The following is a 23,173-nucleotide window of genomic DNA, read 5'->3' as shown; positions in this document are numbered from 1 at the left end:
TCACACATCATCACCTGGAAGAGCTACAGAGCCATATCTACATGGGCCAATCACAGAGCTGCAGAACCTCCTGCTCTCAGAATGTAGTGGTGGCGGGCCACCAGGGAAGAGGTTTCACCTTACTTGGGTGTCTCTTCTCTCTTCCCAGGATGGTGGTGGTGGAGGACACTGGTACCAGAGCCTGCAATAAACCTAGATGCCAACTTTGCTGCCACATACACCCGGACAACACCATTACTGGCCCCAACAACATCAAACATACCATCTCAGGATTATTTAATTGCTCATCTTCTAACATTGTGTATGCCATCAAATGCCAACAGTGCCCTTCAGCTCTCTATATTGGCCAAACAGGCCAAACCCTACGCCAAAGGATAAATGGACATAAATCTGACCTCAGGAATCACAAGACAGAGAAACCAGTAGGAGAACACTTCAATCTCCCAGGACATTCTATACAAGATCTCAAAGTAGCTGTCTTATTACAGAAAAAATTCAGAAACAGACTGGAAAGAGAAGTTGCTGAATTGCAACTCATTACCAAGCTTAAAATCATGGAGAGACCTGGTCTGAATAAAGACATTGGATTCTTATCTCATTATACACGATAAAGCTATCTTTAGCCATCTCACCCCCTTGCTTTTTCCCGCAAGACCAATTGCAGTCATTAACAGTCGTCAACAGGTTTACCACTCCTATCAGCCAATCACCCATTCCCACCACCCTTCTGAGTAATACCCCTCCCCACCCTCTGACTATACATAAGGGTCTGGTGTCTTCTGTTTCAGTGTATCTGAAGAAGTGTGCATGCACACGAAAGCTCATACCTATGACAAACTTAGTTGGTCTCTAAGGTGCTACTGGAAGGATTTTTTTTTTTATTTCAATGCATGTCATAGGTTCGCTATCACTGAGCTAGAGGCTGGGCAGCTGGGAGATGGAGCCATGCCTGATCTCTGCTTGACTACCCGGCTGTGGCTATGGGAGAAGAAATACCCTCTTGGGCTGTTAATGCTGTGAGCCCCTCCATCATAGGCTCAGTTTGTGTATATGTGTAAATAAGCCATATATCATACAGTCACCACAGTCTTCACCGTCCCTCATTCTGAGGAAACTGAACCCTGGGTAAGCACCTAAAACCCCTGGAATCTTGCACCACTTGGTGATTGGGGTGTTGTGCAACGATATGTTAGACTAGAGAGCAGGTACTTACTAGCGGCTACTGGGAGCAGCAGCAATGAGCTTTCTGCCCTTGCCCTTACCTTACTTACACTTCTGCCAGTTGCACTAGAACTTCAGCATGTTCCCGCCTTTTTCTTTTAGTTTCTCTTTTAGTTTCCAAAAGGATGAAAAGTGATGTTTAAAAAGAGAATGTGCTGAATTGAACAATCTGCAATCTGACCACTAGTAAGTATAAAAATTGATTTATTTTCATTCATATATATGCATGCAGATTTTGTTGTATGCTCTCTAAAACCTTGTTTTAATAACTTCACATATTTCAGTTCACAGCACCTGCCAATAGCTAACTGGAATTCTTTGATGTTTTTCGGCTCTCCCAGACTTGCTCAACCCAGATTCTCAGAGCTCTTCAGGTGGTGGAGCCAGCAAAATGATTTTGGCCAGAAGTCTGACATTCCTAAATTCAACCTCATGTTTTAAGACTGCTGCCCACAAGCAGATTTGAGGTTCATTTTAGGAACCAAGACTGAAACTAAGTTTGTAGCCTTCTCTGAAAGAATTGGGGCTGAAATAATATTTTAAAGGGTCTTGCATCTCCTGTAGATGTGCATTCTAACAACTGATGTTGTTCTGCTACACTTTCTTCCCTTCCTCTTCATCAAGAAGGAATCTACACCTATTTAAGAAATGATGCTTATATAAGGCTTTTCCTAAATGCTCCTGAACACTCCTGACATCCGTCAGAAAACTCCTATGTCTACTCTAACATGGGAAGACAGGAAGCTATCCTATATTGATTCTGATCACTGGTTTGTTGGTTTAGTTCTCCTCATCTAGAATCTAAGCATTTATGTTGCATTCTCTCCAGGGATTTATCCAAAGAGGAGCTCCCCACATTTTTTGGCTGGATCTGGATCAAAGAAGCACTTCAGTTTAAAGCATTGTAAATATAAACAGGAAAAACAGGGGTCCGCATTGCCATATGGTGGCACAATGTTATATCGCATATACAACACACATAAATCGCTTTTTCTTTACCATTGTAGCTGACTCCCTTGTTAGGCATAGTAGCTGATAGCCAGAAATGCCAAAACAGTTTTAGAAAAAGTAGACCATCCCTCCCCAATTATCCATTATTTCATGAAACCAATCACCCCAGCACCCTATGCCGATTCAGACTGCTAAAATGCTGAGTCAAATTTGGGTTTGATGCAACAAGACTGCCCTTACTTGTGTGGCGGCCTGACAGGAACAACTTCATTTAAACACTGAAGCCATGTTCGGAATCTCCAAAATTAAGAGTTAACTAGATGGTAGTAGCACCGCAGCCTATTCCCAGTCCCCATAAAATTGACTCTGCACCCCAAGCTCACTTGGGAATGGCAGCATCATGATCTTTTAAAAATAGTAACAGTTGCCTAGCTCTCATCGAGGAAGTATCTGATTTGGGCTACAGCACTTCAGTCGGGGAGAGGCTCTTGTGATTAAGTAGGGAAGGAATCCTTTCATATAAAAATCTAGAAGCGCAGCTGAAGGGTTCTAGCCTAGGTTTGCTTCCACACATGCGAGTTTTCCATGTGCAGGGAGCATTCAATCATGAGAGCCATCATCTGCTGCCTGAAATGATACAGGTGAGCCACAGGTTTACCACCTCAAAGAAAATTAGGCTAATTATTATCCGATATGCAACATCTTGTTTTGAACAATCGTGGAAAAGAGAAGGGGGAAAGGAGGATTGGGAGAGTGCCCTGGTCTACAAATAAAAATGACCTAGTCATCAACAGGAATAGAAGATTCCTCAGCCACCTAAACCACACAAACACTTACGGATCAGTAATTGAAACAGGAAGTAGAGTTGGAATAAATGGAGGTTTCTCTTAACAGAGGGATGTAGACAGTGGACTCCAAGGATCAGTATTTGAACTGGTTCATAAATAATTAAATGGTGGCAGGACCCAAATGAGAGACCCTCCAGAAGATCCTAACTGGTTGGCAGAGTCATGGGAGTTCAGGTATCCTGGATCCAAATCATATAGGGTCTAATTGGTAACAAGCAGTGCTTAGGGTTTGAACTGTGCTCAGAAACACACTAGAGGCCAGAAATCATCACTTTTCAAGCTTGCTATGACAAAACACGTCTCAGTTTTACATTCCTCAGAGAATATTAATCTGAATGAAACCGGTTTATTTGGTCAGAACTGCATAGTGCCTGCAAGGATCCACCTTTTAAATTAATGCAGATAAATTTCCCCTGTAGGAAAGTTAGTTATGCAAAGGGTGTTCCTGCTGCAGCTTGTTAACAATTACTTTCCATGGGATATGTAGCAACTTCATATTGCCTAGAGAAAGAACCCGAATGCTAGAAAACCCAGCGGTTAATGACTAGAAGGAGACAGTGTTTCAAAATCCCAACATGTGGGGCAGAGATTAAATGAATGGATTGGGAAGACTGTCACCTGTCTCTGCTAAGTGCAAAACACTTGGGAACTTTTCCAACCTTATGTAGTTTCAGGATTCCTAAACTTTAGAAGAGCAAGAAAACAAAACTGAATATTTTTTTGTGTTGTCTCAGAACTTTTTGCCACACACTTCTGAAGCACCGAGTAAGCATTTAAGATCAGGTTATTTAATTGCAAAGTGATGAGAAACAAATAGTTTCCCCTGCTTTATTTTCTTTAATATTTAATTTAATATTGCCAGGACATTGGTTGAAGCTGAGCACAATTCAGGTGTTTTTAGACTGTGAATCTAGTTTTTTTAAAATTAAAAAACCCCTTCTGTACAACACCTAGCACATATGAAATGCTTATAAATGATGCTGACATCATGCTAGCCATTGCTGTGCTTGTTAAATGAAAGGGAAGGAATTCACAATCAGTGAGGGAGAGGAAAGAACACATCTGAAGGCAGTCCTGTGTAGGGAAGTTGTTAAATGTTTTACTGTGTTTGGTGCTTTAATTTGCTGGAAGCTGCCCAGAGTGGTTGGGACAACCCAGTCAGATAGATGGCATATAAATATATTATTATTATTAAGTACACAAACCTCTGTGGAAGCCTCAACGCAAACATTCTCTTTGCACTGGTCATATGCAACTTACATTTGGGAATCTTTGTGCTATACCTAGAGATCATTTATCAGCAGTGTTTCCCATGAGCTCGTAGGACGCAAGGGTACAGCATACATTCCGAAAAGCAGGTGGTGTTGGAAGGAAGCTGTTTGCTACATGAACTAGGGGGCTGCAGCTACTTGCCACATGGGTGGGAGGAAGGGGTACAAAAGACCCAAGCAGAAGCTCCCCCCCCCAATAGCTCAACAAGAACAAGCTCACCACAGTTGCATGAATCATGGAATCATAGAATTGTAGAGTTGGAAGAGACCCTTAGGATCATCTAGTCCAACCCCCTGCAATGCAGAAATCTACAGCTGTCCCATAGATGCAACCCTGGTGTTATCAGCACCACACTCTAATGAAGTGATGTGATTTAGTGATCCGCAACAGTGCTATTTATGAAGACCACATAAATAAAAGCCAATATACAAAAAGTGGTTGCCACTGCGGTTGTGTAAGGACATGCAAATTATCATGTTGTTTGGCAGGGCAGAGGAGGCAGGCTTTCTTTCGATGCCTTAAAACCTGTTTTGGAGAGGCTTGGGATGGGGCACACAAGCCTCCCAGCCACAGTGTCAGCAGCTGCAGCCCTTCGATCTAAGGAGAAGAAAAACCCCATGCAGCCAGTTTACCTGCTGCACCCTCTGCTTTTCAGAACCTCACTTAAAACAGTGCAAGCAGATGCGTTTTGAAGCCAATTTTTCTTCCCCCAATAAGGTGGAGAGGGGAGAATCACCTCAACCTTTTGAATTTAACTGAAAACATAGAAGCAGATATAACTCTTTTAAAATGCAACCAACAGTACTGTGCATTCGGCTCCAGATTAATAAGGTAATATTACTGGCTCGGCATCTTTTTCTAGTCATACCTGTTACCACAGCTTTAGGCGAGTCAGTTTTTCCCAGACACTCCCTTCCATTTGCCTACTTCAAGTTTTTAACTCAACGCATGCCTCTCCTGTGTGTTCTTCACGAAAACATGCTATCAATCCACTGGCGTCAGAATATGATCTATCGTGGGGGGCGGGAATCACTAATCTCTCAGCAACAAACACACACAAATGCATCTATCTGTACCTGTCTAAGAAAAGAATACCTGCTTTTTGTCAGAGGAGCTTGAAAGTCCACATAACTGAACTGAGACCTTGCCTGCTTTCCAACATGGTCTGGGATCTAAGAAACGATCTGTGTGACACAAAACGTAAACCATCAAGATAGTAATGAAAACTAGACCACTGAGCACTTTTAGAACACTTTGCATGCATTATGACAATTGATGCTTACAACAGCTCTATAGGAGACATATAATTATTATCCCCATCTTGCAAATGGGGGGCTGATGCTCATGGAGCAGTAGCTTGCCTAAAGCTACCTCATGAGCTCATAGAAAAGCAGAGGTTTGATTGGACATCCCTGAGCGTTCACTCTTGTCACCACCAAAAATAATTTAAATACAGTTTCTACTCCCATCTGGCAACACACACACAAAATCAAAGGACAGAGTCAACATGTCAATTGTTAAAGAAAAGGGAAGAAATCTTCAGAAGATGAAACACAGTTTGAGGGTAATCTTAACCCAATTCTAGGAGGAGAGGGAAAGGAAACTTTTCCTATTCAATTTCCAGAGTACTGTAGTAACCAAACTGGACTTTTGTAACGAAAGTGGCACATTAAAGACTTAACACATTTATTATGATACAAGCTGATTAAGCCCATAAAAGTTTATGAAACCTGTCACAAAAAACTTACCTTTACCAGTCACCAATGGAGGAAAGCTCACTTGGGCTGCTGCCCAAGAGAAATCTCATTGCTACTAAACACAGCTTCGGTGCAAAGCAAACAACGACAGCTTTCATTCACAACCACCACCCCTAAGCCACATGCTTGCAATAAAAGCCCAACCCACATGTGAAATGCTTACAATAATTCAAAGCCCAGCCCACAAACAAAACGCTGTGATCCATTTTATCATAATCACTCAACAGCCTTCTGACTAAGGAGACCTGTCAGAATGATCAGCTGCCAGTTCCACAGAGTACCATTTGGCCAGCTACATGCAACAATACAGTATGGGAAGAGGACGCAGTAGAAGAAAGGAGGTGGGGAGATGTCACTGATAGGTTCCTTGAAATGCCAAATGCGTTCACCCTCCAACAGAATCCTACCTTTGTAAAATTATACAACTGTTTGGGCACTGCTTCCCTCCAACCCAAACGTGTTCGTTTGTTTGTTTGTTTGTTTAAAAAAAACTGGTTCTGAAGGCATTTGGCTTCCTCATGCTTTATCAGCGAACAAGCGATAGATTGCATCTTACATGATGCAAAGAGCATTATACAGTCACAGACCTGGTACAATTATTACTGACATGAGAAAGCTTGCACATCGTTGAGAAAGGGGAAGCCTGTAAACCTTTCGACGGTCCTAGCAAACATGCACACTGCCCATGTATTAATTATGCATCCGTGTATTGTATGTTTGCAGCGATACCATCAGACCTGGGAGTTCAGCAGCCACCTGGCTGTCACCTTTTAATATGAGAGAGCTTTCCAGTTAGAGGGGGGGAAACTAGCACCCTTGTTGTCTCGGCATCTCAAGTGGAAGAAAACAGACCAGGTGCCACTTTCCTCTCTGCTTCCCCCTTCCAGGAAGAATCCCAGCAGAATAGCAAAAGATCTGTCCTCATGGAGAGAGAAATATAAGTGCTTTAGAAAAAAAAATGTAGCAAGAATCTTATTACGGAAAGTATTAGACAAAAGGCAGCCTAAAGATGGCTCTTGCCAGCAGCTCCATCAGTAATATTTCAGGGTTAAACTTTAGGTGCCAAGAAGCTATTGTTTCACAAAGAAAGCAAATAGAAATTATTTCTCAAGCCGATATCACCAAGCAGTCGCCTGTTTGCGCTTTAGACACTACAATTCCCAAAGAGAGAAGATTCAAATGGCATGTCTTCAATAATAGTAACTCAACATGCATGGAAGAGTTACAGATACATTTGTCTAAATCCTGCACAAAGTTTAAGTCTGCTAAAGGGCCACTTTGTCCCATTCAGTGGGGCGGGAGAGAGTCTTGGTTTCTCCCATGGTGCAGGATCAGATCCACAGGAAAGCCAGGAAGGGTGCATGAAGGGAAGTGCCTGAAAAAATCATGAAGTGTTGAGGGCGATGCAAATAGTCTGTCATATCAGATGTCATGACATGCGAAACACTGGAATGCTTTTGTTTATATATAGAGCAGTTTATCAGCAGCATGCCTGACATGCCTGCAGTTCTTAGCCACCGGAGATCTTCCACTGTGTTATGTACACAGGAGATACTGATACACTTTAATGTACACAACACACACCAATAAAAGCAACATATATATATATGTATATTAGGATCAACAGCACCAACCACACTGTAGATGAAGTAAACAAATTTTAGTTACATGATTTCTTTGTTTGTTTGCTCTAGTCAGGACCTTTAAGAAGGCCCAAACTAAACACAATGGGGGTTAAACATTTGGGGCAGGATTCAACTAGGTTGTGCTCGCACAACCTGCCTCCCCACCTGCCCCACAACCTGTCCCATGCAAATCTGCTCTGGAAGGTTGGGGAAACCCACAGAACAGGTTTAGGTGCTGTGTCAGGCGGGGGAGTGGGATGGGGGGGGGAGAAAGGGGAGAACCTGTCATGTAAACAGACTTTGTTCCCAGTCCACATACTCCACTTAGCACTATGCTAAATTCCACCTATGCTTTCAACACCGCTCCTCTCCCTTATGTAAATAAAAAGAGATTTAAGTAGCAGCTGCTGCTGCAGGGCTCCATCCTGCAAACACCCCCCAAAGAGGCCTACAAAAAGTTAAAGTTACCATAAATCAAGATGGTCAAAATGAGAACATTAAGCCACTACAACATAAAAGAGCAATGTAAGGAATAAGGAAGATCTTGGTGTATCTGCAAGCACATGTAAAGATGAGCAGTCCTTCAGGTATCCTCGTCCCAAGTCAGGAAGGTGACTTAAGACATTGTGTGAACAAAAGACATGCATCCATATCAGAGAACGGTAGCAGAACATTGCTCCATCTATCTCAGTCTACACCAAGCTTCCCTAACCTTGAGACCTCAGGTGTGGTTGGAATACGATGCCCATCATCCCAAGTGCTCAGGAGACGATGAGAGCTGTAGTCCAACAGCATCTGGGATCAGAGGGTGGAGAAGGTGAGTTTTCACCAACTGCCAGTGAATCTCTGGAGTATTTCCCCGTGACAGGAGTCTTTCCCAGCACTGCCTGCAGAAGGCAGGCTTGAACCTGGGATATTTTGCTCTTAACACTAAGCTATGCCTCTTCCCACTGCCCAAGCATGTTCTAAAGGAACAAAATCGAAAAATGTTAACTTGCGTATAACTTAGGCATTTTAACAATTGTGTTTTAATTAAGCAAAAATAAAACAATGGCGCTGGGACTCGGGTGGCGCTGTGGGTTAAACCACTGAGCTTAGGGCTTGCCAATCAGAAGGTCAGCGGTTCGAATCCCCGCAACTGCCCACCTAGCAGTTCAAAAGCACGTCAAAGTGCAAGTAGATAAATAGGTACCCCTCTGGCGGGACGGTAAACGGCATTTCCGTATGCTTCTCTGGTTCGCCAGAAGCGGCTTAGCCATGCTGGCCACATGACCCGGAAGCTATACGCCGGCTCCCTTGGCCAGTAAAACGAGATGAGCGTTGCAACCCCAGAGTCGTCCGCGACTGGACCTAATGGTCAGGGGTCCCTTTACCTTTTTTTTTAAAAATGGCGCTAGACTAGAGAAGGGGCTGCAAAGCCCCTTTGGGATCCAGATCTACATTTGGTACAAGTATAATCCATATTATACTACAGACTGCAACATAAAGATTCTATGATTCTATAAAAGCAGCACGACGACAACCTAGAAAATGTGTTACGCCCATCACAATACTGCAACAGAGAGGAAGCACCATCCAAGATAAATCTGAGAATCACTTCCTGCCATTGCCCAAACTACTGTCAGGAAGCATTTGATTATCTATTCTTGATTTCAGGCAAAACACCAGTTTGAATCATTTCCTTAAAAAAAAACACTACCTATCTGATCTTTCATCTATCATTTGAGAAGGAAATGGAGAATAATGATCCAGGGGTGGATCTTTAAGAATAATTACTTCAGCAAAAATGAAGAAAGGTACATTAACATGAGATAAAGGCAGAACCTTCAACACTCCCTTGAAACGGTCAAAATTATTAAAGACTGAAGCTGTGCTCCAAAATACAGATTTGGAAAGCAAACATTTAAAAATCATCACCATAGATACTCACCCGTGACACAGAGAGAGAGAGAAAAAGGAAGAACATAAACAAAAAGCCAGTCCCATCATTCAAAATGCAAGCTGCTTACTTAGGTCCTCAATTGTACAGTATAGGGAAAATTCTTATACAAAATATTATCCAGCTGCAAAAATATGCCAGTCCAATGACCTGTTCTGCAACTCAATCCTTTATTATGGAGACTCGTCTACTTCTTATATAGAAGACATGTGGCCTTCATGGGGGGGGGGAGTCTCTAGCTCAGGCACCCCCAAACTCCCATCATCCCTAGCTAACAGGACCAGTGGTCAGAGATGATGGGAATTGTAGTCCCAAAACCTCTGGAGGGCCGAGTTTGGGGATGCCTGCTCTAGCTGCTCAGAAACATCACTTTCTAAAAGTATAGCAACGTTTTGGCGTCTTTAATCCACAAGGACAGCGCATCACCCGTAAGACCATTTCAAAGTGACAAGGGTCACTCTTGGAGGCTGCACCTCCTGCCTCCTGGAAGGCCATCATGGCAAGGGGAAGGCCAGGCCATACCCAACCATCCAGGGAAGGAAGGAGCAGCGGCAGGCAGCTAGTTTCTCCCCTCCCTGCCAGAAAGAACCAACCGTTGTTCTTGGCCTGAAGCTGAAGGAAGTACAGCCTGGCCTCTGTTGCCAGACAGAAAACAAGGCTTGCAGAGCATGTTGGTGCACCTGTGGCCCTAACTGAATATAAATTCCTGTTTACAACTCAACCAACTCTGCTTTGGCATTGGTCAAATGAACCTCCACCCCTTACCTTTCCCCTCTACTCCCCTTTCCTTGTGTCTCTTAAGTTTGTAAACATCTCTCTCTTTAAAAGTTATATATATCAGCCACCCCCAAACTCGGCCCTCCAGCTGTTTTAGGACTACAACTCTCATTGTCCCTAGCTAACAGGACCAGTGATCAGGGATGATGGGAACTGTAGTCCCAAAACATTTGGAGAGCTGAGTTTGGGGGTGCCTGATATATATGAATGAATTCAATAAACTGAAGACAGCTTCCTTCATCAGCAACACCTTTCCCCTGCTCTTTTCTCTACCAAATTTTCTGTTTATTAACCAGTCCAAGGAAGTCTTCTGGGAGACCCAGGAACTAGCTGCACATTCTGCACCTTTCATTAAGGACGAGGCTACTGCTTGAGTTTATTCCCTACAGTTGTTCACGGCCAATGCTTACTTGACCGATTATCTTTTCTTCCCTTGGTTTATGTCCCCTAGAAACTCTTCTTATGCCAAACAAGCCTTTACCTCACAAGTTCCTTTGGTCCTAGCATGGGCAAATGGGGGGGGGGTGAATACAACAAGTTGCCACAATGTATACAATGGCCCCTCTCTCTACTTAATTGAATTAGCTGGGAGGTGCTGCATCTGCTTCTTAAGGCACATTTTGACCAGCTTAACAGTTTAGTATTATGTTCTTATTTTCTTGAAGCAACAACAAATTGTAACACTTAGTGAAAAGCAGGGCATAAATGTGTCACACTTCATTAACTGTTACAACGGTTTCCATGAAATAGGGCAGACTTTAACTCACATATTATATGGCAGGACAGACAGAGGCCAAGAGAAAGTTTGGAGATTCCTCATGGTTTAAGGCAAACAAAAGAAGATGTTCTGTACATCTGATTTCATGAAAGTGAACCAGTGTTGAGCTATAAATGGCCCTAAATACCCATACAACACACCCGCCATGGCAAGCTTCTTCCCACAACACAGTAATTCATGAATAATGACGCCTGCAAGTCTCAAAGGCTGGCAAATGTCCCAAATATGTGAATGAAATGGACGAAAATATAGTTATTATTTATTTGTGGAGTACTTTGTAATGTCACTTTGAAGGCTAGGAACAGAGTGGATATAGTTGTCAGTCTTGGCACGCATTCCAATTAGTATTAATTCTTTCAATTCATTGCTTCTTTAAAAAGAGGTGATGTGGCATGCATTTCTGTTTATACCAGTGTCAGCCAATGACATCTCTTCCACCAATTTACATGAATAGCTTCTAAACTTAAATTGAACAAGATGGTTGGGGCCAACCTCACAAAGAAAACATAGGATTCCAATTCCATTATTTCCCTCCTAAAGCTAATGTGACCATGAGGGTATTTTCCAGAGTGAGTCAGTGAATACCATTAACTTTACCCACCCTCTGATATTTTCCTGAGAATGTACCTGTCATTTTACAGGTGCCCCTGCAAGCTGAACTCCAGTACCAGAAGGGAGGCCAAGGGCCTCATGGTGGACATGGAAGAGGTCAAGCATAGCTCTCTCTCATCTGCCACACCCTCACTGTTATCTCAGGAAATGGCACACTGAGATCACATGCTTTCTGAGGTAAGCGATATGCCCCTTAGATGTATGGTTACATCACTGAATTGAAAGAAAAATGGTGCAGATTGTAGTAGTAGTGGTAGTAGTAGTAGCTGCAGCAGCAGCAATAGTAATAGTAATAGTAATACTGTAGTAGTATCCCAATTATTTGTTGTATAAAATTATACCACAGGCTGGCAAGATTACTCACAATCCAAGGATGTGGCATGATGCTTATGGACAAAGTTACTACAATTGTACTTTATAGAGCACTGTTACTGTGGAATCCCTTTATGTATACCATACTGAAACAATTTATATGGCTTGCTAACAGCATTCACAGGTACGTAGCTGCTTGCAAAAGCCTTCTTGGTTCTCCCAAGGTCTTGTTCCCCAAGTAATTATGCATCCTTAACTAAAAGAACACCCCTCCTCCACTAATTTTGCACAGAGGCACTTTCAACGGGGATTACAGCTAGGGAGAGGAAAGTTGCAGCGGGCATGTCATGCCCGCTGCAGTTTTCCCTGGTTTGCAAATACAACCACAGGCCCAAAAAGGTCAGTGCCCCCTAACTTAAGGAGCGTGCACTCAGAGAGATAGCTCAGTCGGTAGAACATGAGACAATAAATTTCAGGGTTATGGGTTCGAGCTCCATGTTGGGCAAAAAAATTCCTGCATTGCAGGTTGGCCTTGATAACCCTCATGGTGCCGTCCAACCCTCATGGTGCCGTCCAACTCTGATTCTGTGACTCTATTTCAACTAGTCTACTCTAAGTGTAGCTTAGTCAGATACCAACCATAACTATATTAAGAGAAAATATTGAATTGAATGAACTTTCCTTGATCTAATTTATATTCATTCTAGATTTCAGCATTCTTACTGATTTGTATAAATCATTCTTTCAACATTTAGTCTTCTAAAAAGGAGTGCCCCCCCCCAATAATAAGAATGATAACCTGGCCATTTTAAGCACTCGGTGTCTTTGAAATCTTGACAGTAGAAATATAAGCTTTAGCAACAAATATCTGAAGATGTGAAGTATTTGAATGTACTATTTGTAGCTTTCATTTCTGTGAAGACATGAGGTGGGTAAACAGCACATTTCAGGTATAATGGATACACACATTATGTTGTGCATACTTGCCATTTACATTAAGTGAGCCCTGCACTTTCTCTTTCTAAACAGGATTAATGGCTATGCAAATCAGCCTTGGACTTGCACTGATTACATTGAAAGATAATTAATCAGACCAATTAACATCAAATCCAGATTTCAATGAAGTCAAAGCAACCAAACTGCAAATCTACATTGGATAATGAGGGAAACTATTTAGTTCTCAATGTGCATCTCATTTGCTAATGTACAATGCTTCAAAAGGCACAAGTTAATGTTTCCAATATCTTCCCTTAATGCCAGTCTCTTATCTCTTCAACAAACCTGATTTGCTTCATATAATTTCTGGGAAGAGGTACCATTAGAAAGCTTTAGTTGACAATTTACCATTAGTATAATTCATCAAAAAGTCTTAGTGCAATGAGTCAGCTGAGAGTATGCTGATTACAGATTCCTAAGCATATGTTATCATTTAGGGTGGTTATTGCACTAACACAGCTTTGGGTTCAAACATATGCTTTGCATATTCGAAATCAAAGCCGCAGGGTGGATTTGATTTAAATCAAACTGATTTAAATCACGATTTAAATCACGATTTAAATCACTAGTCAGTAAGGCTTGATTTAAATCATAGTTTTCTACATAAAGACTAATACTTGCTGGTATAACTTTAATATGCAAGTAGATGAAGATTTTTTGAATAACAACTTTTCATATTAGTTTTTTATCCCCAGTTTAATAGGTTAATCATTCATATTTGGACAACTTTACTGTTGTACTTAGGAAGGAGAAAAATAATCATTACCTTAATAATAACAATTTAAATAGATTTATTCAACTGAAACAATAACATTACAGCATATGTTATTTGCTTAAACAAACATCCATGTTTGTTAACTAATTTGGCTAAACAAAAACAATATATATATATTTTAAGAAACTTAGACTGTCAGCCCAGCCTACACATGAAAAACTTAAATACTGTCCACTCCAAACAATCAGAAAAATATTGTTTCTATTCTATTCACTGAACTTCTTGAAACTTAGTACTGAAGGGGTTGTTTCTGTATTCATAGGTTTGTAGAACAATAGGATTAAGGTCTTTTTCTCAACTCTGTTCATGTTATAACATTTTTGCTGGGAAGAAGAGGCATGTGATCTCTGTTGAGTCAAATTCAGTTTTGAGAACTGCAAAAGTAAACCAAGCACCTGTGATAATATCTTGTAGGCAGAGAAACTGCCCAATAATCTTACAAAAACCTCTGGAAGAGCATGACATTGTGAATGGATTAATGGAAATTATTTACCCCCAAAATTAAACATATACAACCTTATTCTACATAATTAAAAAACTAATCTTTATTTCATGATGGAATAACCTTTGGGTGGCAATATATTTTCCTCAAAAAGCATTTTATTTAAAAAAATCCAATTTAAATCAAAAAAATCGATTTAAATCAAAAAAATCCGATTTAAATCAAAAAAATCCAAATTTTTTGATTTTTTTAAAAAAATCATTGATTTTTATCCACCCTGCAAAGCCGTCATCTTATGAACTCTTAGAGATACAGACACCCATCTGAGATCTAGCAACTTTGCAACCAAGGAGTGTCAGTTACACACACCCACACACCAACGCCACCCCCTCAGCAAGCTAAAGAAATGCACCACTTCCTTGAAGGTTCCTAAATAATGCAATTAGGAGAGTAAATTGAGCAAATGCCATCACAGAAACCCCTCAGAATCTACAGGCAGATTCATTCTGCATTCAGAGCTCAGCTGACAAATGGTAATCAAAATGACTAAAGCCTCAAGATTAATCAGTTTTTAGCTTTAAAAAAATCCAAGAAAAACTTAGCCACATAAACACACACACTCCAGTGGGTTGAATAAAGACACAATTAGTGTAGATGAATCATTCCCTATTAATATTGAAGATCTATGTCTACAACATTAAAATAATTCCATGTGTAGGCAAGAACTAGTTACTGCCAAAGCCAACGAGTATGGTATGCAATGATGCAATCTGAATTTAAGATCTTGCCAAACTTGCTGGGCTCCTAGTTTCAGGGGTGGACTTTGGTAATATGGCATTGGTATTATTATTATTATTATTATTATTATTGATCGTCTTATTATTTTGCACACACACACACACGGCTTAACATCCTGTAGCCTAAATCCAGCACTCCTAGTTTTGGTGCAAGATATGCAAAGTTTGGGTGGAGAGCAGAATGGTTCCATACCACTTTGGCTTCTACAGTCCACTCTAGACTTGGGCAAAGTGGAATCCGCGATGAACTCCAGTGATGCACAAACAAAGCCATGTCCATCAGGCTTCTTTGTGCATACATACCTGATTCAGAGAATGCAAATGGGGCTGCTTCCCCAATTCTCCTGCATGGCGAAACAAGTGGTATATTCATCACCTCTGGACCATGGCAGACATGACTGGGGCAACCTCCATGAATATCCCGGACCACACTGGGAGAATGCCTGGCACCTCTGACACATTCCACCCATTTGCTATGCCCAAGAAAACTGTGGGTTTTTTTTCAGCTGTAAGGCAGAATACATGAGCAGGATAACATGTAAAGGTGGAATGGGGTGGGTGGGGATGAGGAACAGAGGTAGAGAAGCTGGCAAGATACTTGAAGCTTCACTGAATAGGAAGAAGGTACTGCTACTCCTTTTTCTTAAACTAACTGTGATGGCTGAGGCTGACGGGAGTTGCAGCCAAATCATCAGCACCAGGTCAGCAATGGGTGCCTTAAACCACTCATGTGAAATGTAGTGGATGGCAAGAGAAGAGAGGGCCTTTCTGGTTGTGTTGCCTGCTTGTGAAATCCCTCCCTTGGAAAACTCGCCTGGTACCTATGCCAACAACTTTTCAGCACTCAGCAAATATTTTCCCAGCCTTTTAACATCTGGTGTATTTTTGTTTTAGCACTGTCTTTATCGGTTGCAAACTGTTTTACTAATTAGTTGTGCTTCGTGAGCTGTGTTTTTAATTGCTCCAGGAATTTTCATTCGAAATGTTTTAAAGAAAGACTGGATCAGACACATTCCAGTGTATTGAGTCCTCATTCTGTATGGAGTGAACTCACACTGGAGCTGAAATTATGCTGACATTTTCTACAGGACTTCTCAGTCTCCACTTCAATTCCAATGCAGACCAAACATTCGGGAACACCAACATGGTATAGGATGAGGGCAGCATTAGTGGAGGAAAAGTTGTGATGGTTCTTATGTCCCCAATTACAAACATCTTCCAATACAGTCATTTCAGGCTCACATTTCAGACAGCACTCCCAATGAGAATGGTCCCCCATCTGAAGAAAGGAATGCATTTTTCCCAGCGACAATAGATGGCTGTCTGAATGCTAGGAATAGGAGATGTCGCCTAAACAGAAGTGCTTTCTTATAGGGGAAGAAGAAAAAAAATCTGGATTCTGTGCAACTCAGGAACATACATACATTTGTTGTGATAGAAACCGATCTACGGGAAAGGCCCAAAGTGAGTTGGTGCGCCATGCATTGGCAGTTTAGGGACTACTTTTAATCCTATTTCCATTCACACTGTCCAGTGACCACAATATAATCCAGGAGCCAAAGTCTGGCTAATGAGAAAAACAAAAGCACCAGCACTGTAACCTTCCCAACAGCACGGTTGGGCCAGGGATTTTAAGGCAAATTGTAATAACTAGTTACGGTAGCTACAGATTAGGTAGAAAGCACAAACACTTCATGACGTGGTTTCAATTAAGCACTTTTTTTATAAAAAAAAACACCACTTCAAGGGTCATTGATCCACAAATCCTGTTACATGAATCCAGAATTACAGAGTATTATCAACATCTGAAAACGCAATAGTCCACTTCAAAGCAATTCTATGCACAGTTTTGTTGACCTCAGTAAGGCTACTGTGATCAAAACAGCCTCTAATACTAATCTTGTGCAATATCTATAATGAGTTTGGTCTTAAGCCTAGAACTTGCATTGCCCTACAACTTCCATTTCCAGAATCAAACCATGGTAAAAAGCACTTTCCCTGTAAATAGACTTCACCTCGTGCAATCTAGAATGCCAGTGTTCGCCTCCTCAGCTTTATGTACTATCAATATAGCAAAAACCAACAGTTATAATTTTTCCAGCAGACTTTACCTCAAGGGATGCAGAAGTCATCTTTCAAAAATGTGGAATATGATTCTCTTGACCACAACACAAAAACCTAGTCTCTTTTGATATATCACAACCAAACTGTAATCCACAACATCAATTAGAAGTGCAATTAGGAGTTTCTTTGGAAAACAGCAGAGCAGACTGATGTTTCAAAAAAACCCTCTATTTCATCTGAGAAGTATGCTTCTTAAAAAAAATAAAAATAAAAGGGGAATGGGTGGCAAATCAGTAGCTTCCTGCTTCATTCTGAAGGTGAGTCAACACCCCCTCCCAAAAATAGGGCAAGTGTGGCTTCCCCATTTTGTTAGAAGAGATGGAAAAATATATCAAATTCCTAAGTGATAACAACATAGTACCAATTGTTTGGGGCCAACACACACATACACACCACCCCCTGAAATCTTAAGTGTTAGGAGAAAATTTTAAGGTGCCTGTTCAGCCTAGCTCCAAGTATATTTTCCAGCCTCAAAAATGTCAGAAGTGACAATTTAGTAACAACAACTTCTGATTTTATCACGTATCAATATAGTGCAGTGGTGGCTAACCTCTGGCCCTCTAGGTGTTGTTTGGCTCCAATTTCCATCATACCTGACCACTGGCCTTGCTTGCTGTGGCTTATGGGAGCTGGAGTCCAACATCATGTGGAGGTCTACAGATTAGTCACCCTTGCTATGAAGTAAGCACTGAAGTAAGGAAGAACTGAATTGAGGATTCACTCCATTTTCTACAGCCTTTAACCACTTCATTGCATATTAAAGTTTCAACAGAAATGCGTACCCATCTACACCACAAAATGCACTGACTTACCCAGCAATCTTAACCTGGTCTACTCAGAAGTAAGTCATATTGAATGCAGTGAGGCTCACTCCCAGGAGGTAGGGATAGTTTTGCAGTCTTATTTACTTATTAGGAAGTCCCCCTGATTTCAGTGGCTCTCAATGGTCCTTTATGGAACCACAGACTCCAGAGAATATTTTTTGGAGTAACAATGCTGCTGTCTCATAGCAACGTATTCCATTTGCGCAGAGTGTCTCTCAAGTATAGGAGATGGCCACTCTCATAATTGCAAATAAACTATCAGTGACACTTAAATCTGCAATTCTCAGCTGCTATAACACTACTATCTTACAGCAAAGCAGTAAACAAGACTTGTGAGATCAAAGTAATATGCTCTGGTTAAGGGAAATAACCCCCAAAAGATGACAAATGTTTAAAAGACATCAACTTTACAAGACCCCAAGTGTGCCTCGCAGAATACATGGTTCCCATTTCAAGTCATCCATGCTTCAGCCAGACTTCCATGTTACTGTTTAATTCATACCATAGGCATCTATTGCCTTGTGTCTCAACAGAAGAGACAACACTTTTTACCCTAGAAATCAAAAGCCATTTGTAGGACTTGAAGTTGCCTGTTAACCATTATAGGACATCCAAATATTTTTGAACTACGTTAGCCAACAATATAAAGAAAAGCTCTGTGAATCCAGGAACCCTGCTATATTCCCCCAAGAGTGAAACCCAATAGCTACCTGGACACAACTCCTGGTTACTCTTATTCCAGCATAAGCCATGCTAGACACAGCGGGATTTACTTCAAGGTGAACATAGAGAGGATTGGGCTAAATGCACATGAAGACCTAGAGCCCAAGTACATGTACTGGGAAGAAAGCTCCAGTGCAATTAAATGTTAAACATACTTCCAGCTTGTGCAGCTGATTTTGTTGCAATGCTTTGACTTCTTGACAACTCAGAACCCATTTGCAATAGATGACCAAAAAAAGGACAAAGGCTCAAAGTGATTAGTTTCAAATACTCATCAGGTTCTGTCAAGTTCAAGCCTTAAGTTGTGTCTGCATAGGATACATGTCAAAGATTGATGTGCTCAGGCAGCTAGTGCATTTTGATTATGTATTTTGTGGTTTTACAGTGGTACCTCGACAACTGAATGACTCGACTTCCGAAGGTTTTGACTTCCGAAGTCGACAACCCCAGAAGTCTTTTCACTGTGTGCGCATTCTGCTCCTGTGCAGAAGCGCAAAATCGTGCTTTGCGCATGCGCAGAACGGGCGCTTCGAGAACCGAAGACTTCGACTTATGAAGACGGCCGCGGAATGGATCGTCTTCATAAGTTGAGGTACCACTGTATATACCTCCAGGTATAGGATGGTATAATAATGATGATGATGATGATAGTGTTCAGCTCAACACACACATGTCCCAGGATGCGGCAAGCCCACAGCTCCTAGTTTGATATGCTTTGAAGTATAGAGTAGACTAACACAGATGGTAAGAGTGCATTCTTACCTATGCAAAAGACTGACTGTTTAATACAAAAAAAAAACCACACAATATTTTTTTGAAAAACCCCGAGGCATTTACCTGGCAGCCTGGCTGATTTACATGCCTACCCAGAAGTTAAGTTCAACTGAATTCAGTAAAGTTTCCTCCCAGGTAAGCAAGTATAGGATTGCAGCCATAAGGAACATACTGCTCAGATTATATTATAGATTGCATCTTTTGGCATTAAGATTTATGCCTCAGTCAGCCCCAGATGTTTATTTTCATTGCAGCGAAAGTTTCAATGAGCTGGGGATGAATGGAATTCAAGATTAGAACCTTTAATTCATTTATACACCTCAAAGAGGTTTACAAAAGGCTGCATGCTTACAAGCCTCATGGAAAACAGCAGGATTTACTTCTGAATAGCATCACACCTCAAGTCCAAGAGCCAGTTGCTTGGAGTAGGCATGATAATATGGCCTAGTCCTGTTCATATACCATGTGTGTGTGTGTGTGTGTGTGTGTGTGTGTGTGTGTGTGTGTGAGAGAGAGAGAGAGAGAGAGAGAGAGAGAGCATGCAAAAACTGTCCCTGCTGTCCACATTTCCTACATGCACATAGTCTACTAAAGGTCAGAACAAAGCCAGCTCTGGATCAGAGGTAGTCAACATGATGTCCTCCATTTTTTAGCACTACAACTCCCATCAGCCCTAGTTACAATGGGCAGTGGTCACAGATCATGGGAGTTGTAGTATGCAACATCTGGAACACACCATATTGGCTATTCCTGCTCTGGATAAATGACCAGAAACCCCATCTCCTGTAGGGTTCCCAATCTCACTGAGAGGGTCTATAGAAAGCAACTTGTATGCAAGGTAGGCTCTATTCACAGAGAAAAGAAAAGATCACAGGTGACGTGAAGGTTGTCTGCTTGGAGATTTTGGAGAACTGTTGCCAGCCAGAGACAGTGCTGGGCACATAGTGAAAGCACCTCCCACGACATCTTCCTTTAATAAATGTAGTGCTTATCTCAAGACCTTACATTCCAGTGAGGCTGCAATCTTAAAACACTACTGTAACTCCAAAACTGCAGTCTGATCACAGGCATTTTTTCCCTCAGAAAATGGAACTTCCAAGTCAGTACATGCAGGATTGGATCCTCAGGTACTTGGGAATTGAACTCAGCAGGGCTAACTTTGGAATATGGGATTGCACTATTGAGTCTAACTGGAAATAATGGGATTTGCTCCAAATAAAAGCACAATTAGTATCTCACTGCAAGTTGTTTTAAAAAAAACCCAAGACATTCAGAAATAAGATACTCTGTTTCCAATGGAAATTTACTTCTTTTAAAAATGTGCTGAGCAGCACAATCCATTAGGAAGCAGCAAAGAGGTTCCCCCTCCCCCCATCACAGACACAAGAACATGAGAAGAGCCTGCTGGATCAGGTCAGTGCTCATCCAGTCTAGCATCCTGTTCTCATAGTGGCCAACCAGGTGGGAAACCTGAGCACGAGGACACTCCCCCTGCCTCCTGTGGTTTCCAGCAACTGGCATTCAAGAAGCGTTATTGCCTCTGCCCATGAAGGCAGGGCAGAGCCATCACGGCTAATAGCTTCAACCTCCACCAATTTGTCTCATCCTCCTCTTTTAAAAGCCACCCAGGTTAGTGGCTGTGGCGACATCCTGTGGCAGCGAGTTCCATAGTTTTAATAACTACCTCACCTCCCCCGCAAAAAAGGAGAAGAGAAGCTGCGCTCTAAGTTTGCAAAAGAAAGTTAGGCGGCCAGTGAAACAAGGCTAAGCAACACACCTGAGGAAGCAGCGGCAGAGGACTCCCCCTCCCCAGTCCCCGTCCCCTGCCCCAAGGGACTCGCTGGGGGTTGCAAAGCCCCTACCCCACCCGCTCGCCCGCGGCAGGCAGAGAGTTCGACGGCGGTTTCTGCCCAGCCAGCCCGGCTTTGCGCCCTGGAAGGCGAGCGCGACGCGACTAACCTTGCCCGGCGAGGTCCGGCGGCAGCTGCGCTCGGCGTTCCCGCTACCGCGGAAGAACGCGCAGCTGCCTTTCTCTCCGCGCAGCCCTTTTAAGCATCCGCGTCCCTGCTGCGCGCGCTCGGGCTCCTAGGCGCCTCCAAGCCCCCTCGCGGCACGTGCACCAATTGGCTCCCGAGACTGGGCCAGACGGCCGCGAGGGTCCCCACGTGATTCCCCAGTCGGAGAGGAGTGTGGCGCCTGGACGCGGGTCCTGGGCGAGGGGGAGTCCTGGCGTTGCTCTGGGGCGGAGGGAAACTCGCGGACCGCAATTATGAGGCGACTCTCTGCACTGGCTCGAGCCTCTCAGGCTGCTGCTTCTGGGCTCCTGCTTGCAGCAGCAAGCTTAGCCCTGCTGGTTAGGGCGTGTTCTGACTGTACGCTTACTCGGGAGTCAGTCCCGTTGGTTTTAATGGGGCTTAGTTCTGAGTAAAGGGGCCTTGCAAGGGGAAGGGAGAATGCCAGCAGGTGCAGCTTCGCCTCTCACTACAGGAGGGGGAGGGACCTGTGGCCACCTTGAGGTTGCTGGAGTTAAAACTCATCAGAACTAGGGAGCTGACTTGCAGCTCAGTTAGTATTTGTTGGTTGAAGGGAAAAAATATAGAAGGGAGAATTCCTGGAGGCCAAGGTTGGGGCAAGTACTCTTTGGTGGAATCCCCAGCAGATATGTAAAGTCACAACATAGGCAGCAAAGTAAAGCATGGAAATAGAGGCCTTGACCTTTAGAATATGCCCCTCTATGTGATTTCCAAAAGCCCCCCCCCAAAAAAAACCCAGTTTCTTTTCCAAGTTTCCTTCTTCCCCCCAGCATAGGAAAAGAGCACACATATGGTAAGGTTAAAAGTGATTGTACTTACAAATTCCCCCAAAGGCCAGATTCACGTGTTTCAGAATGACTGCACAGGCAGTAAACCTTAGCTGAGTTACAAAGTGAAAGTTCCTAAATTTATTGGTATGTATAGGAACTCAATAAATGGTATGAGTGGCGTTGAGAGCTGTGTAGTCGAACTGAAGTCACCAGCCCAAACCTCTCTACACACTCAAGTTTCTCATGTAGACTGGAGTTCTCTCACCAATGAGTACTTGCCCCGGACTTGGATTTTTGGCACCCAGGAATTCTCCTTTATTTATTTTTCCATCAACAGTATTGTCAGCACCAGGGATGGTGGGACTTGTTTCCATTCAGACGTCATTGGACTCCAACTCCCATCATCCTTGAATATTGACCATGCTGCCTGGAAATGATGGGAGTTGGAGTCCAACAACATCCCTGGCTCATCCCTGGTCTACACTGACTGGTTCCCCATCCCTACACTATAGCCCTGCAATAGGAAAAGCTGAAGCTGGGGATATTTTCCCTTCTGTGCTATTCTTTTCATCCTATTCCTTCCATACTTACATGGGAGTCACATTAATTTCAGTTGAACGTACTTTCCAAATAAACATACTTTTCCTTGTTATGTATGTTTACATGGAAGTAAGGAACTCAGTGAAACTTTCTTCTAAGTAATTGTGTATAGAACTGTGGCCTAATGCGAGCCATGATTATTCAGAAATAAATGCCACTGATTTCAATGATCATTACTTCTAAATTGGATTAGAGAGAGAACATTAAAGTACATAAATCCCCA

At 42.4% G+C, this 23,173-nt stretch overlaps 1 protein-coding gene across 5 annotated transcripts in view; it reads right to left on the bottom strand.

Moving 5' to 3' along the window:
- PPFIBP2 (PPFIA binding protein 2) overlaps positions 1–21,835 on the bottom strand; it is a 123,404-nt gene extending 101,569 nt beyond the window's left edge. The window contains exons 1-2 of one of the 5 annotated variants that reach the window (XM_060275475.1): positions 6,041–6,455; positions 5,388–5,476 (exon numbers count right to left, since the gene is read on the bottom strand). The gene's annotated coding sequence lies outside the window, so the exon portion shown is untranslated. Of the gene's footprint in view, positions 1–5,387; positions 5,477–6,040; positions 6,456–21,506 lie in introns of those variants that run through there. The other 4 variants (XM_060275459.1, XM_060275469.1, XM_060275467.1 and 1 more) reach the window with 4 other exon arrangements.
- Positions 21,836–23,173: the final 1,338 nt, after the last annotated feature.

The sequence above is a fragment of the Zootoca vivipara genome, chromosome 1 (genome assembly GCF_963506605.1).
Source record: "Zootoca vivipara chromosome 1, rZooViv1.1, whole genome shotgun sequence".
Lineage (NCBI taxonomy): Eukaryota > Metazoa > Chordata > Lepidosauria > Squamata > Lacertidae > Zootoca > Zootoca vivipara.
The sequence above is the reverse complement of the archived record's forward strand: the minus strand, read 5'-3'. Positions and strand labels throughout refer to the sequence as shown.